This window comes from Ictidomys tridecemlineatus, unplaced genomic scaffold (assembly GCF_052094955.1).
Source record: "Ictidomys tridecemlineatus isolate mIctTri1 unplaced genomic scaffold, mIctTri1.hap1 Scaffold_3877, whole genome shotgun sequence".
Taxonomy (NCBI): Eukaryota; Metazoa; Chordata; class Mammalia; order Rodentia; family Sciuridae; genus Ictidomys; species Ictidomys tridecemlineatus.
This window is the reverse complement of record NW_027522545.1, coordinates 80950-93234: the sequence shown is the minus strand read 5'-3', so window position 1 is coordinate 93234 and position 12285 is coordinate 80950. Positions and strand designations below refer to the sequence as shown.

Below are 12285 nucleotides of genomic sequence, written 5' to 3'. Positions count from 1 at the left end.
TTTTAATAACTGCCTTTATCACCAGGTTAAGTCATGCAGTTACAAAGTAGTTGGAAATCTGTGAAAGGGCATTATTGTTAAAAAAAAAAAAAAAAAGAAGAAGAAGAAGAAGAAGAAGAAGAAAAAAAAAAGCGCTCATTCTTACATAAATACCTAGAACTTCACTGGGACACTGCTCAAAAGGCCAAAAGGCCCTGGCCAAAAAACTCCATAAACACTAGAACCTATGTTGTTTTCAGCCTGCTGTTAATGAAGCTGGGTGCAGAATGCAAAGCCTCCAGAAGGGGAGGGCACACAGGTTGAGTCAGTGCTCAGAGCCAGCTGGACTCCAAACAGGGAGCCCAGTGGTTTTTCTTGGGACACTCTACTTGAATTATGGTTTAGTCAACACAATAATCTTCAAAAGGGAAGAACAATTAACATGATAAGGAGATTACTACATTCTTTGGACTATGTGTCATAATGGCAGTTAGAAAATTCTGATAGTTTTAACAAAAATAGCCTCCAGTGTTTCCAGGTATGAAGACAGATCTCCATCAGGCTTTTTATTTCTGCTGGACAATATATGACTGATAAGCTATAAATGATATTACTTTATGTTATAAAAATACTAGCTTTTTTCATTTACTATGTTTATAGGCATTCACTGCTTGAGTCAAGGTTAGGCTTATTAAGTGATTCAAGGCAATTTTATTACAGCAGCATGTACTTATTTTATTCTATGAGAATAAAATGTATACAAGACAGCTTTTATTTTTTTTGCAACTTATAAAATTGAGTTATTATGCAGATGTAAAATACCAATAACTCATTTGAGGACCATGTCACCTTTCAAAAACCATATATCTAATTCTCACATGTATCAAAGTTACAGCATGTCCCAGACCTGCCAGAGCAAAACTGAGTAACTGTTCTTGACTGCTTTCCTTGGCAACAACCCTTTTTTTTTTTTTTATTTTTGGGAAGAGCCCTGGAGCAAGGCAGCATAGTCAGGTGGAAGACACTTTTAATTTAAAAGCAAATTGCCTAAGTGGCTTTCTGGAATAGGTAATTTCTACTTTCACACTCAGATTGTATACGATCCCCTAAACTTAATTTCTTTCTTCTTAAGGGGCTGAATCAAATTGACTTGTTTAGAACAGTGTCCATTGTTTAATGAGTCATGAGAGAAAGATTTCTGCAGTTACATGTAAACTTGTGATAGGTCAGCAGAAGTTACAGAGGGTGGTGAGGAAGTTAACCATGATCCATTTATGTGAAGGTCACGCCAGCTTCATTGTATACTTTGAAGACTTTCTCAATGGCATTGACATAGGCAGCTGTTCTCAGGTCCAAGCCCAGGTTATATTTCATGGCTGTTCGCATAATTTGCCTGGCTGAACGCTCCATGGTGTAGGCTAAGCCAGAATGCACAATGTCTTTCTCTGATGCACCCGATATCCTGTCCTGGAACTCTGTGGTGGGTACAATAGGAATTGTTCCGCCATGCTTCCCAAATTTTCTTTCTAAGCTCTCTTGAACAGACATGAGCAAGTGGTAGTTAGAATCCCTTTCATATTTGAAGGTTAATCAGCCATAGCTGACATGATTCAGATTCTTCAGCCACTCAAAGTAAGATATTGTCACTCCGCCAGCATTTAAGTAGAGATCTGGAATAACCATGATGTTCCTCTCCAGGAAAATCTTATCAGCTTCTGGAGTGGTTGGTCCATTGGTACCTTCAGCAATGATCTTGGCTTTCACTCTGGATGCAAAGGATTTGGTCAACTGCTTCTCACTAGCAGCAGGGATCAGTATGTCACAGTCAGCCTCCAAGATGCTTCCTTCATAGACCTTTGCTTTGGGGAAGCCCAGAATTGATCCATGTTGCAGTTTGAAATCTTCCAGTTCCTTTGGGTCAATACCATCTGGATTCCATATACTCCCATCAGATTCACCAACACCAACACATTTAGCACCAAAACGATGTAAATACCTCATAGAGTGCAGGCCCACGTTACCAAAACCCTGAACCACAAATGTTTTATCTCCAAATCCTGGTGTCATTCCTAAAATGCTCATGTAACAAGCTTCATTGATGAAGTTTTCAATTCCATGGAAAACACCACGGCCAGTAGCAGAAATTCGCCCATGGATGCCTCCTTGATTGATGGGTTTACCAGTAACACAGGCATGTGCATTAATATCATAGTGCCCTATGGTGCTGACACCTATAGGTGTCAGCGATCCAGGACATCTCTCGCTCACCCGTGCTCATGTCTGGGGCAGGCACATCAATACCAGGACCAATAAAACCTTTTTTTGCGAGCTCCATAGTGAACCTTCTTGTGATCTTTTCCAATTCATTATCTGTATAGTTCTTGGGATTGATCTTAACACCTGCTTTAGCACCCCTAAATGGCACATCAACCCCTGCACACTTATAAGTCATCAGAGAAGCCAATGCTTTTACTTCATCTACACTCACATCAGTGCTGTAACGGATACCTCCCTTGCAGGGCGTGCGGTGCTGGCTGTGCTGGGCCCGGTAGCCCTCGATGACCTCCCAGGAACCGTCGTCGCTCCGAATGGGGAAGGAGAGGCTCAGCACATGGTTACAGGGCTTGATGATTCTCAGGATGCCTCGCACCCGGTTCCGCTTCTGTTCCTCACTCTCCCGGGTCTTCAGGTCCTCCACCAGCTTATCCTCCACGATGCTGGCACCACGGTCGAAGAAGCCCTCCACCATCTTGAAGAAGCTGGGGTCGTCTTCACGGTCGGCAGCCGCCTCGCTGTAGTGGCGCCTGGAGGGCGGCGTGAATCCCGGCTGCGGGGAGGCGGCGGGTTGTCCGCGGGCCCAGCCCAGCAGCGCAGCTGAGTCGGGGCGCAGAGGCCAGCGCAGCGGGTCCAGACAACAGCAGCGCTTCGCCCAGGCGGCAGTACATGGCGGAAGGTAGAGGCGAGAGGCCAGCGGGCCGCAGAAGAGGTGCGATTGGAGGCCTGGGACTGAGGGAGCGCTGCTCATTTATTATACTTGCCCTTATAAAATCTAATTTTTATCAGTATTCTCATTAATACAGAATATATAATGTTTTCTGAATTTCTTTTTTTTAATATATTTTTTAGTTGTAGTTGGACACGATATCTTTGTTTTATTCATTTTTTTTAAATGTGGTGCTGAGGATCAAACCCAGGGCCTTGCATGTGTAGGCAAGTACTCTACTGCTGAGCACAACCCTAGCCCTCTAAATTTCTTTATTGAAGTAATAAATGCCGAAATCAAAGATTTTTCTATTTGATAACAATATTTATATCATATTCTATTTTTATTATTGCATTCATTAAAGCTCAACCAAACAGTAAGTACTTGGAATTGTAAGTCATTCTTCCCATTTTTCAAAATTGTTGCCTTTTAAATGTTTTGTAGTAAATACTCTTTATCCAATTTAGGGAGTAGTTTTGTACTTTATGTTTGTGTTAATGGTCTCAATTCCCCCATTAAGACAAACATTAGCAAAATGGATCAGAAAACACCATATAGCTATGCTCTGCTTACAAGAAATAGGTGAAGACACCCATAAGCTGAAGGTAAAAGAATGAAATAAATTATTCCATGCATATTTCTTTTTTCCGGAAAAGAAGCAGGAGTAGCTATTCTCATATCAGACAGGCAAACTTTTTCAAGCAACAGTGAATCAGGATGAAAAAAAGAGGCCACTACATTTTGGTAAAGGGAAAATTCTAATAAGAAGTATAACAATAGTAATCATTTATGCCCCAAATTTTGATGCACTCAATTACATAAAAAATTCTAATACATTTAATCCTAGATGGACCCCAACACAATAATACTAGGTGATTTCTACACACCTTATCATCAATATATAGGTCATCAAAACAGCAAATCAATAAAGATATCTCCACACTAATTAACACTTTAAATCAAATAGATCTAGAGAATATTTCACTCCAAACCAACTGAGTTTACCTTTTTATCAGAAGCACATTGAACTGCCTCCAAATTATATCACAATCTAGGCCACAATGCAAAAATATCAATACTACCTCATGTATTCTATAGATCATAATAGAATAAATCTAGAAATCAACAGCAAGAAAAATAATAAAAAACACAGAAACACATGGAGATTCAACAATACTCTTGGCAATAAAGAATGGATGAAATAAGAAATGAGGACATGTTTATAAATGAATGAGAGCAGGAATGGAACATATCAAAGTCTCTGGGATGGTATACAAGCAATTCTAAAAGTATGACTGACTGTGTGTATTAAAAGAATAGGGAGAATCCTAACTTATTAAGCTCATTCTCTACCTCAATGCCTAAGAAAAAGAAGAACATGCTAACTCCAAAACTAGCAGAAGATAGGAAATAATTAAGATAAGAACCTAAATCAATGAAATTGAGACTAAGAACACAATACACAACATCAGTGCAATGAAGAGTGCGTGCTTTGAAAAGATAAATAATATCGACAAACTTTTAGACAAACTAACTGAAAGTGTGAGAAGAACTATTCAAAAACATCAGAGGTGAAAAGGCAATATCACTGCATACCCTTCTGAAGTGCCAAGAATTATCAGAACTTATTTTAAAAAACATACTCAATGAAATGGAAAATCTGCAAGACATTAAAAAATTCTATACATCCATGACCTGATCAAATTGAATCAGGAAGATTTAGAAAATCTGAACAGACCAATTTCAAGTAATGAAATTGAAATAGGAATTAAAAATCACCCATAAAAGAAAAAACCAGAACCAGATGGGTTATTACCTGAGTATTACCTGACCTTTAGAAGAAACAACACCAGTATTTCTCAAATTATTTCATGAAACTGAAATGTAAGGGAAACTCCCAAATGTAGTCTGTGAAGCCCTTATAATGCTGATATCAAAGCCAGACAAAGAAGCATCAAAGAAAGATAACTACAGAACAATAACACCCATGAATAGATGCAAAAACTCTTAAAATATTAGCTAACCACATTCAAAAACACATCAAAAAGATAATACGCCATGATCAAGTTGGTTTCTTTCCAGGGATGCAAGATTGGCTCAACATAAGCAAAGTAAGAAAAGTATTGCACTACTTAAACAGAATTAAGACAAGAATCACATGATCATCCTAATAGGAAGAGAAAAGGCCTTGGATAAAATCCAACACCTATTCATGTAAACACTGGAGAAGCTAGGGATTAAATACATTTACCAACTTAACATCCTAAAGGTCATTCATGACAACCCAATCCAACAGCATACTGAATAAAAGGAAACTAAAAACAATACCTCTAAAATCAGGAACAAGACAAGACTGGGCAAAGGAAATCAAAGGGATACCAATAGGCAAAGAAGTCAAATTATTTCTGCTTGCTGATGACATGATGCTATATCTAGAAGACTCCCCCCCCCTCTGAAACAAAATGAACCCCACCAGAAGACTTCTAGTTGAGCAAAGTAGCAAGTTACAAAACAAACACCCAGAAATCAACAGCTTTCCTATAGACTACAACCAGCTGTGGAAGAAATCAGGAAAATGACTGCATACACAATAACATAAAAAAATAATTTTATATTGCAAAATGCCCAATAAACTCAGAACTGCTATACATGCCCATAAGGAATTACTTATAACATTGAGGAAAATACCTCATGACTTTGGGTCTTCATTTATCATTAAAATATGAGAATTGGACTATATGCTTTTGTTATGGTCTAAATTAATCAATACAAGTAATAAGTTATAGATTATAGAGTAGAATTAAAAATTATAGATTAGAATGAGAAGTATCCTTGGATTATAAGATAAGTGTTATACAATTAGTGATGTTAATTTACCTTAGTCTGCCCTCATTATAAGATAGAAGAAATAACAGTAAGACAGAAGTGGTAATAGTACAATAATATAATCACAAAACTGGAAGACATAAGATTTAAGGTTGTTAGCAATAAGATATAGACAATGCATGTTCATGTGTGTATGCCCATAGGTTTTATATAGTTACAGGACATTCTACTACTGAGCCACATCCCCTGTCCCAACTTTCCCCTCCCCTCCTTCCTTCCTCTGTCATCCCTCCCCTCCCCTCCCCCTCCCCTCCCCCCTCCCCCCTCCCCCCTCCCCTTCCTTGTGTCTTTCTTTCCCTGGACATTGAGCCCAGGGGCACTTAACCACTGTGCTACATCCCCAGCCCCTTTTTATTTTATTTTATTTTATTTTTTTAATTTTGCAACAGGGTCTCATCTCAGCAAAATAAAGTCTCTGAGGCTACCCTTGAACTTAGGATCCTCCTGCCTCGGCCTCCCAAGAAGATGGGCTCCTAGGCCTGCGCCACCACTGCCCTGGGCCGGTGGACTTTCTGATGATCCAGTTAATGAAGAGCAGTTTTAAGTTCCTCGGTGATTTGATGAAGGTAGCACTCAAAAAATTCATAACCGCCGACTGCCACTAGGATAAAATGGTCAATGACTTGTCTTCTGAAATGCCATTGAAGATCAGCTACCAAGTGAGAAAACTCAACTCTGATGAACGCTTCAGCTCAACTATGAAGAAAACTTGGAGTCTCTCCCTCCCTCCCTCCCTCTCTCTCTCTCTCTCTTTCTCTCTCTCTTTCTCTCTCTCTTTCTTTCTTTCTTCCAAACTTGACAATCCTAAAATCATACATGGTATTACCAATAGCAACTGTAAAGCTGAAAGACACTTACAAAAGCTATCAATAACAAAACAAAACGAAAAACAAATTTTGGCCAACCATGCGAGAAGACGACTGAAGGATCTTACTGCTCTCTGTAAAAAACATTACAAAGTCATTATGAAGAATCAATCAAAAAGCATGCAGCTCAAACCCCTCCCCCCCCCAAAAAAAAGGAGAAAAAATATCATATAAGTGTGTCAGGCAGTTAATTTTAAAAATCATGTTATTTTTCTGGATTGCTAATGATTTTCAATTTGCCCGTTTTTAGAAATTTATAACTTGTTAGGACTCCTTTTCTTCTTCTTAAAATAAAAATTGGTACCTGATTTTGCATTTACATTTTGTATTCTTTCCCTTTATGGTCGGACCTCTGTCCACACGGGGGTTTTATCAAGGCTGAATAATGACAATAAAAATGCCGGCTCCACTCCGAGTGCACCACTTGAACTTCTCCGCGTCTCCTACCTCCTTACTGATGGGGGAATGAAGTCCCCCAGATGTCGGGGAACCTGTCCAGGGTTACTCAGTTGGGAGGCTGCGAGGCCGGGAGACAACCCAAGCTCTGTTTCCCTCACTGTCCCCGACTTCAGAGCCAACAGCCAAGTCCCGGATCCCCTCCAGCTCGTCCTACAGCTCAGGCTGCGTCCAGGGCTCAGAGGGGTTGAGTGACTCTCCTGGAAACGCACAGCGGGGGCACGGTAGGAAGCAAGATGAGACCTGCGGGCGCAGGAGTGTCCCTCCCAAACCACCCAGCACTGGCCCAGGCCCCTTGCCGGTGCCTCCAGGGCTGGCGGAGGGACTCTCGGCCGGTGTCACCCCAGGGCAGCCTGGGCCAGGGGCGGGGGAAGGGGGTGCTTTCCGAATCCCCGCGTCTCCGGGGGCGGGGGTGGGGGCAGGGGCTCGGCCTCCCCGGTTTCATTAACTGGAAAATCAACTGGAGCCACAAAGGGCGGGCAGGGGAGGGCGGGTGCCCAGCTGCCGCGGGGACCGGGAGCAGAGTGGGAGGGGCGCCCGCGACTCCTTGCAGCCGCCTGGGGACCTGGGGACCTGGGGACCTGGGGGCCGCCCCTCCCCTCCCCCTCCCTTCCAGGGCGGGCCGCCCAGAACTTTCCCGGGAGGAGGGAGTTTCCTCCTCGGTCGCCATGGCCCTGGGGACACAGTGGTGGCCGTCAGACGGCGGGGAGGGGGACACTCGTGCCCCAGCCCTGGAGCCGAGCCTCACTCCTGGAGCAGAACAGAGGGACACGCAGGGCCCAGGCCCAGGGGAAAGGAGACTCTAAGAGAGAAATGAGAGGCCTGTGGCCTCCTGCCTCCCTCCTCCATAGGAAAAGTGCCACCCCGGGTGCCACCCCAGGACCTCCCCACTGGCTGGTGGCCTCAGCAATCCCCCTTCCCCTCCTGCTTCCTCCTCCTCCACTGGGCTGGCCCCGGGGGGCTCTACCACCAGCTGCACCCCCAGATCTTTTCACTTTTATTCTGAGACAGGGTCTCCCTGAATTCGAGGCTGGCCTCCCACTGGCAGTCTCGCTGCTCAGCCTCCAGAGTCGCTGGGGTTGTGGGGGCGCAGCGCCAAACCCCCAGAAACAACACAGACGCATTTTCTCGCCTTCTGGAGGCTGGAAGTCCCAGATCCAAGTGTCCCCCGGGGTTGGTCCCTTCTGAGACCCTGCCCTTGGCTTGTAGGTGACCAACTCTGTTTCTCTCCGTCTTCAGGTTGTCTTAGGTTTGTGGGGGTCTGTGTCCCAATTCCCTCTTGTTTGGACACTAGTCCTCTTGGGTTAATGCCCACTCTCATGACCTTATTGGACCTGATGGCCTCCTTAGACACCCTGTCCCCAAATACAGTCGATGCCGAGGTATTGGGACTGGGACTTCTTTAATGTGTGAATTTTGGGGAACCCAGTTCAGCCCTTAGCACCTTCCCTGTCTAGATCAGCCTGTCACCAAGCCGGCAAGTGACACCATTACTGTAGCCTGGATATTGTGTCACCCGCAAACACAGCCTGACACCTCCCTCCCTCTTCCTGCAACTTTCAGGACATCTCAGAAGTACCTGGTCACCAGGCCCCTGGGACCTGCAGATATGACCCAGCACAGGGGTGTCCACTGCTGAGTTCCCAGGCCAAACGGACGGACCTCCGGCTTCTTTCTGAGCCATCTGGAAACGGCCTATTGCAGAATCCTAGTTCTTCGGTTCCATTGGGAATCGCTTCCCTTTCTCTCTCAAATGTTTCAGTACCTTTAAATAATTTATTTTGAATAGATTGAGAGTTTCAAAAAAAGTGATATAAAAATGGATTCACCGAGGTCTACTTCCTCCTATCTCCTCCCACAGACCCACCCCCACGGGCACTGCTCATTAATTAGCTTCTGCTCCATCTTTTCATTGCAGTGGCTCCTCCTCCTCTTCCTCCTCCTCCTCCTCCTCCTCCTCCTCCTCTTCTGGGAATTGAACCCAGGGGTGCTTTACCACTTAGCTACATCTCCAGTATTTTTTTTTTGAGACAGGGTCTTTCTAAGTTGCTTAGGGCCTCACTAAATTGCTGAGGCTGGCTTTGAACTTTTGAACCTCCTGCCTCAGCCTCCTGAGTTGCTAGGATTACTGGTGTGTGCCACCACACTCACATCGCTTCTTTATGCAACTACAAGTCCACACCAATGTGTGCCTAGCGATTCCTCCTTTCTTATACAAATGGTAGTATTCACTGATTTCCCCTTTCCCCCAACCATACACCCAGGAGATTTCTCCTTGGCTATATAGATGGTTTCTCTCTCTTTCTCTTTTTACCAGCTGCATAGTATTTCATCATGTGGTTACGCCAGGATCTATTTAAGCAGTCCCCTGTAGAGGGGCACTTGGGGTGTTTCCCATGCCTGTCATCTCAAGTGGAGTTTTCTGGAAACTTTAATCAGCCAAGGCTTCCTAACACCTGGGAGATCAGGATCTGGAGGGAAGGCAGGAAAGAAGGCCAAAAGGACGCAAGGGTCACAGGAGATGTGTCTCTCCTTGTGTGTGCGTCGGGGGAGAGACGGTTGTTCCGCTGTGTGGAGTTTTCCATATGAAGAGACCCTACAGAAGCTCCCGTCTGACACATTGCTTCCCTACTGCTTAAGGCCTGTGGGGTTAGAGGTGTCACTGGAAGAAAGGGGCTGAGGTCAGGAGTCAACGTCGTGGGTCATGTTGCAGTCAGCCTTTTCGCTGCTGTGACCAGATCAGAACCATTTTAGAGGGGAACACGTTGACTTGGGGCTCCTGGGTTCAGAGGCCCCAGTCCATCGCCAGCGACTCCATTCTTCAGGACCACAGCGTCATGGGGCAGGTGTGTGGTGGAGGACAGCAGCTCAGGACGTGGCAACTGGGAGGGAGGGCGACTGAGGCTGGCTCACCAGGGACAGAATGTAAACCCCAAAGGCACGTCTCCCGTGACCCGTCTCCTCCGGGCACCCAGTTACCCCCAGTGGATCCCTGCAGGAGGGTCAGGCTCTCGTGAGTCACCCAGTTCCCTCTGAACGGTCTTGCGTGGCCTCCCACGTGAGTTTTTTCAGGGGGTCCCTCCCGTCTAAACCACGGCAAGGCGCCTCTCTTGCTCTTTGTGACATTGCCGCGGAACAAACTGGCACATGCTCGGTAGCTTAGAAACCGCCCAGATTCATTTGCCCACAGTTCTGTAGGTGAGAAACTGGGGCAGAGGGAAAGACCCGGGGGTCTAGATGTCAGCTGGGGACACTCATCAGGAGCTCAGCGCCCTCTTCTGGGCTTGCGGGGTCGGGGGTAGAATTCAGTGCCCTGTGGTCGTGGGACGGAGACTCTTGGCTCCCGGAAGCCACCCGTGTTCATGGGAGGGCCACAGCACGAGTGTCACCCCGTCAGGCAGCAGGGGGTCATTTCTGCTCCCAACCAATTAAGCAGGTCCCCCACCCCCACCCCACCCTGCTTTTTATTTATTTATTTATTTATTTATTTTGGGTACTGGTGATTGAACCCAGGGGCGCTTAACCACTGAGCCACATCCCCAGCCTTTTTTTTTTTTTTTTTAATATTTTATTTAGACACAGGGTCTCACTGAGTAGCTTAGGGCCTCACTAATTTGCTGAGTCTGGCTTTGAACTTGCCGTCCTCCTGCCTCAGCCTCCTGAGCTGCTGAGATGACAGGTGTGCGTCACTGCGTTAGGCTTAAACTGCCCTTTGATACACTCCAAATCAGCGGGACCAAAGTCAGTTTGGGACTTAAATTACGTCTGCAGAGGACCTTTGCCAAGGTTGTGTCCAACCTGCCCCCCTGGACTCCCAGCCAGTGCCAGACAAACTGCTGCTTCTGACCCCCTCCTCACCGGGGCCTGGTACCAAAGCCCCGTCCCTTGTCTCCAAATGCCTGAGTGGACCTTGGGCCGTCTCTAACAGGATCAGTCCGGCTCGCTTGGCCTGAGGGTCTCAGTTTTCATGCTGTGAAGGGCCTTGAACCCAGCTCGGAGGACATGGTCACAGGTCCTTGCCGCACACTGCCCCTCGGCTTGCTTTGCACCCAGGCCTCTTCTCGGTACCCTTGAGTGTTTGCGCCTCCTACCTGCACACGGTGCCCGGTCAGCACCTGCACTCAGTGTGAGCCCCGTAAACAGCGTGGCCTTTGAAGGGTCTTCTCCTCTAATGAACGACATGTTGGCACCTTCATTGTGTCTTCGAAACCTCTCCTTCCTAATGCAGCACAAGACAAAAGAAGAAAAAAAAAAACCCAGGCATCCAAGAACTATATAAATGGCCAAGAAAGAGCAAGAGAAGGCAAAGCCCTGCGGAGAGACTTGGAGAGGGACGGGGAGGGGGCATCCTGGCCAGGCTGGACCTGCGGGGCTGAGCTGGGGACCCAGAGCCACCCACCATCAGGACCCCAGCCTGAGCAGACCTGGCAGCTGAGCGGAGTCTAAGTAGCACTTTCCTGCTAAGTGCTCTGCGGGGAGGTGTAATGTGTCTCTATTTAAAATTAATTTTTCAGAATTGGAAGCCCCGCTCGGAACGGCAGTGCTCCCCTGGTGGCCTCTGGCAGGATTGGAAAGCCATAACTTTGGAGAGAAACACAATAAACCAGAAATTTCCTCCCAGGTGAGCCAGAAACTGCCTCTCTCCCTTCTGAAGAGAGCATTTCCCACAACTTTGCTCATCAAGTAGCCGGTTTGCAAGTCGCCGCTTCTGTCTGTAAGTGAGCCTCCCTCTCTCGTTGGCTGTCTGCTCCCGACTCTGATCGATGGGCCGAGCCTCGGCGATCCACACACGTGTGGGAGAACACAAAAGTAATTTCTCTTTGGCTCGGGGCTGTGTTTCTGTATTTACATGTGAATGGAGGAGCATTTTTTTTTTTTTTTTGCTTTGGAAATTTTGCAGAGCTTGTGCCAATAAGGAGGCACCACGGTGCAGGGTGCAGCCGACTGGGAGCTTACAGAGGGTGAAGGTACTGGAACCGGAAAAGGGCATTCATGCATTCAACCAGCATGTGTCAAGTGCCTACTGTGTGCCCAGTGTTGAACCAGGCATTGGGGAAATCTCAGTGACAGCACAGACCAACAAACTAACCAAACCAAACCAAAACAAAAAACCAA

General features: G+C 46.0%; 1 pseudogene; it reads right to left on the bottom strand.

Annotated features, from left to right (window-relative positions):
- Positions 1–1129: 1129 nt before the first annotated feature.
- On the bottom strand, positions 1130–2939 carry LOC144373401 (glutamate dehydrogenase 1, mitochondrial-like; annotated as a pseudogene).
- Between the last annotated feature and the right edge of the window lie 9346 nt (positions 2940–12285).